Below are 5,536 nucleotides of genomic sequence, written 5' to 3' on the forward strand. Positions count from 1 at the left end.
TGCGGATCACTGTGTCTTCCGGCTCACAGCTGCCTTCTGAGGGGGCCACTCTTGCCCACAGACAGTTGCCTTTTCTCTCCCTAGACTGCCCACCCCTTCTGCCATGGCAGATTGGGCTAAGCAGACCTTCAAGCAAAGATGTGCTGGGCCAGTCAGATTCTCTCTTGAGATTTTGGAATTGGGACACTGAGAACCAGACCATTTAGCTCTAATGAACAGAGCTGAACAGTCACATTGGACTCCTTGGCTCTGGCTACTTGGCTGGACCATGATCTAGAGGAGTCTTAAAAAGTGAGTCGAGGGATGAGAGGGAAAAGTAGACCCTCAGGGACTAACAGTAGGTTTGACTTCTTCACTGGAGCCAGCTTGAGTGGGTTTCTGTATCACAACCCGAAGGGTATAAACTGGAACATCATGAAATAAAAAGTGAGGACCTTGAGGCCAAAGTTCTGCCCTGAGGGGCCACCAAAAAATCAGTCTAACCTCTCTTCCATGAAGACCCAGAAGACTTCTAGGCTGGAAAACCCTAGAGGACAGCCTCAGCAGCAGCATGGCTAATATTTTCTAAGAAATTAAGCCAGGGGACTTTGCTGGTGGTCCAGTGGCTAAGACTCTACACTCCCAATGCAGGGGACTGTATCCCACACTCAGCAACTAAAGATCCCATGTGCTGCAAATAAGACCTAGTGTAACCAAGTAAATAAAAATAAATGTTTTTTAAAAGAGAAAAGATAAGCCAGGCCCTTTGCATGAACTGTCAAGGTTTTGAGATAAGGCACAACAACAGATGAGTGAAAATGGAGGTTAAGAAACCTGCCTTAGTCATATAGTTATTGTGGTAAATTATTTGCCCTTCTTGTATCCTCCTTCTTTGCACTGTGACTTTACAGCTGCTCCCAACAAGAGGTGGAATCTGAGCTGGCCCTGCAACTTGTTTTGGCATTAATGTGGCATAAATGACATTGTCAGTTCTGAGGCTAGGCTTTAGAGGTCTTCAGTGGTGCTTCTTGATTTTTTAAGAACTCTGAGCATGTAAAGGAGTCCAGGCTACTGTAATGAAAGCTGAGACATATGTGGTCCAGTAACGACTGTGATCAACAGCCAAACACTGTGGTGTGACTGAGGCCATCCTAGATGTTGCTCTGACACTCAGCCAACTGCCAGGTGTATGAATGAGTCCATCCTGGACTAGGCAGCACCCAGTCAACCTACCTGCTGACTACAGATGCATGAGTGAGTCCAGCCAAGATCAGCCAAACCATCCAGCCAACCCACAGAGTTATGAACTAAATAATTACTTAGGCTTTTAAGCCTCTATGTTTCAGTGGATTTGTTATGCAGCAACAACCCTCTCTGGGATCTGAACAGAAGAGCATCTGACTTCCACCCCAGTGAATTCTCTCATATCCTGAGTATACTGTAGCCTGGCCAATGCAATACCTTCCTGCTGAAAAGCCCCATATGTAGCATCTTCATTAGATTGTGGGATTGGTCTGGGTTCAAAACCCACTTTCCTTTGCAGGTTACTGGGCATTATGTTAACTGCAAACAATACCAACTGCCTCACAGAGACACCAGGAAGGTAAAATGAAATAGTACATCTAAAGCGTCCACAGTTGGACTTCCCTGGTGGTCCAGTGGTTGAGAATCTGCCTGGCAGTACAGGGCACACGGATTCAATCCCTGGTCCGGTGAGATTCTGCATGCCACAGGGCAGTTAAGCCTATGTGCCACAACTGCTGAGCCTGACTCTAGAGCCCTCGAGCCACAGTTACTGAGCCCACGTGCTGCAACTACTGAAGCCCATGAGCGTAGAGCCCAAGCTCCACAACAAGAGAAGCCACCGCAATAAGAAGCCCTTGCATCCCAACTACAGAGTAGCCCCCACTCGCTACAACTAGAGAACACCTATGGATAGCAATGAAGACCTGGTGCAACCAAAATTAAATACATAAATAGAAAAAGAAAAGAGGAAAAATAAAACAGTGTCTAGAGTTCAGCAGGCCCTAAAGTTTCCTGGAAGATGGAAGTTTCCAATGGGTCCAAAATTTCTTGATAACAAATAGAGTTTTACTTTTCAGTGTTGATATTCAACCAATTGACATTTTTAGGAATGGTTATCTCTTCTTAGAGATACTGACTTTTTATATACTTGTAACTCTTAGTTCTACAAGAATGCAGAACGTTTTTTTCCCAATTTAAGCTTTTTTCTAGATCAGTATTTCTCAAAGTAAAGTCTATAGGTCATTTATATAAGAGTCACCAGCTGCCTGTCAAATGAAGATTCATGGCCTCATTCCAGACCTACAGAATGAGACATTACTGGGAGCAGGGTCTAGAATCTACATTTTAATCAAATTCCCCAATAATTTCAATGCATATTAAATTTCCTCTGCTATGACTTTAAAAACAGGATGCATTGCATTTTCTCACTGTAGTATTGGTTTCTGGGTGTTCCCCTGGGGTCATTTGTGTCCTAAGATTTTAGGTCAAAAAAGATACACTAGCACATTTTTCAGAAGTAGTGTTGACATGAGCACTAACTTTGTGGTGGAAATAGAGTACACACCAATGAATGAACCAACCCAGATGACACCATGCTTTTTCTAAGTGTATCAACATTTCACTCTTTGAAAAAATACTGGGAAATCAGTTTTTTCTGTTTTTCATTTTGTTTTTTTTTTTTTTTGCTTTGCATTTATAATTTTATATATGGACTTACACCAGATACAGAAATAGGGGAGCAGAATAGTGGAGAGGGCATTTACAAATATACTAACTTATTTTTACTGTTGTTATCAATAACATTATTATTTTCACAAAGCATTCTCTAATAGGAATAGGAGGTGACTTGACCCTAAATGGACTTTGAAAGTTTGTTCAGTCTGAACTACCTTCAAGTAGAAATGTTTTTGTTCACCTTCTGAAGTAGCCCTTAGAGGGAATAGTGGGAGTATTTTACTAGGGCTAAACTAAATTCTCAGGTTCACCTAGCTCTAGTTAAAAGTTTGAAGTGTCTTGGTTTGATGTCTTTTTGGCCGATCTGTTTCATGGTATCATGTTTTTTTAGAAGACTTTCTCGCCAAAAGTAGAAAAAGGAAAATAATAACAGAAGGAAACTACTTCAAAAAGTAGTGTTGGAAGTCTATTCCTCTTCAGATGACACCAGTGCTTAGAACTTTTGACTCAAAGCTCTTCATTTCCTACAAATACTTTTTTTCCACTGTTCCAAAGGTAGAAGAAGCTCTGAATGGCAAAAATTCTGTGCTTTTTAAAAACCTGCCGGATAACTTCTCATCTCTAAGAGTACTGAAGTTTTGTCATACCAGACTGTGTATAACAAATCACAAAACATATGCATAAAGAAATCTAGACTCTTCTAATTGTGCCAATCCATGGGTAAAAAGCTTACTTCTGGAGCCACACAGCTGTTGAAATCAGTCATATTTACAATTTTTACAAATGAGTTTATTTTAATAAAAACAAGGTACTCTGTGAACATGATCTCTAAACAGATTTATGTGGGTTGGCACAATCTGCTATGCTAAACATATATTCATATTGCTTAGGTCTGCAACCAGTTTTTTCTTTTTTGAGTGATGATAACAGTCTTGCTTTGTACAAGGATACCAAATAATTGGCAGCAATTCAGCTAAGGACACTGTTCTCAGCACTGAGCTATTGAAATTGTTTTCCTGGACAGAACTGCCCTCTGGGCATGGTCCTAAATTGGGAGAACTCTGGGCTGCTGGCACTAGGCAGTGAACCAGGCAGACAGCTTATAGAGAGAAGGTGACTATAAATTGATACTAAAGAAGAGGGGGAGGGGGAGGAGGAGTGGGAGAAAAGAGAGAAGGGGGGAAAAGGGAGGGGGAGAGAGAGAGGGGAAGAGAGAGAGAAAGGTAAGATTTATATTCATTAATTCATACCCTTAAAGGGGGTCTCTTGATGTATTTCTCCTTGATCTTTCTGACTGCTCACCTGGCTTGATGTTTTTATGCTCAACGTTTTTTGCTTGGTTACTAAACTGTAATCTCCTTGAAGACAGAACGTTGCCTGATTCAGCTTTTCAGCTTCCACAGTGCCTGGCATACACTGGTACTCAAAAACCTAGTTGTTAAATGCTCAACAAAAGATGAATTTCCCTATCCGAAGCATTTCATTTCCTCAGATAAATCCTAAGCAGGTCTCGGGGGCACAGTACTGCCCCCTAGGGGGCATATTGAAATTTTGTGGGGGCATGTTTTGTATTGCAGTTCTCATACTGGTGCCAGGTTTTCCCACAGTGAAAAATATTTTCTGATTTTTATTGAAACTAGTATAACATTTAAAAATACATTACTTTTGCTTATTTCACCTTTATATTATTAGACAATTACAGTGGTTTCTTGTACGTAGTATACATGTCAATAAATTGAATTCCAGGAGAGTAATGTTAAATTTTTGTTTTGTTGCATACATGGTGTGGACTATGGCAGAATTGAATGCCTACTTTTACAAGATTAATCTTTGCTTGCTTCTGCTTCCACAAGTTCTGGGGTTCTAAGACGAACCGTATAAGTAAAAAGAAGCTGGTGTACATTGATTTCAACCATCAAGCTTTCGCTTTAAGCAACTGCATGTTTTGGGATTAATGTGGCTCAGCGGAGCGCTGCTGTCAAAGCACAGAGGGTCCAGGACTTGGGTGGCGGCGGGGAATGAACACTAAGCTACCAGAGAATTCTCACACGTCCTGGTCCGTGAATCTGAGCCGACTAGCTTGAGGGTGAGCCGTTTCTCTTTGCTTTGGTCTGTACTTTTCTCCATTTTAAAAACGATGTGGGGGGCGGAGGGAAGGAAGGAGGTGGGGAGGGGCCATTTTCCCCAAAGCCTGGGTCCCTCGCTGCGGGGCTGGTTCCCATTGAAGCTGTCGGGATTTGACGACCACAGCTTGAAAAGAAAGCCCTTCAGAAGAGTGACTCGTGAGAAGGCAAAGGAGGGCTTTCGAGAGCAGAGGGTGGCTTGGTCTTGAACGGCAGTTCCAAGTGAGGTTGAACCGAACTTTCGGTGTCCGACGGCGGAGGGGCGGCTTTTGGCCGAATTGGAGGCAAGTGGAGGCGGGGCGGCAATTGACAGGAGGTGGGGCTTCGGGCTAGAACCAAGAAAGGTCTCAGGAAGGCGGGGCTTCTATTGACAGTGGGTGGGGCTCCCGCTGAAAGGGGCGGGGCTTGGGGTAATATTGCCACCAAATGGAGCTCTTGATGACAAGGGGCGTTTCTCGCGATCCAGCGGTGACACTAGGAAGGCGGAGCGCCCAGGGGGCGGGGCCACAACTGGCAGAAGGCGAGGTGCCTTCTGGATTGACCTGAATGAAGACCAGGCTTCTGCCAATAGCAGGCGGAGCTATCACCGGCAAGGGGGCGGGGCCGCTTCAAGACCTGGGGAAGGCGGGGCTTCTGTTGACAGAGGGTGGAGCTTCCGTAGACGGGGGCGGGGCTTCTGTTGACAGAGGGGCGGGGCGGCTCCCTACCTCCAGCCGTGCGCCAATCCTGGGGGC

Source organism: Ovis aries, chromosome 9 (assembly GCF_016772045.2).
Source record: "Ovis aries strain OAR_USU_Benz2616 breed Rambouillet chromosome 9, ARS-UI_Ramb_v3.0, whole genome shotgun sequence".
In the NCBI taxonomy this organism is placed as follows: domain Eukaryota; kingdom Metazoa; phylum Chordata; class Mammalia; order Artiodactyla; family Bovidae; genus Ovis; species Ovis aries.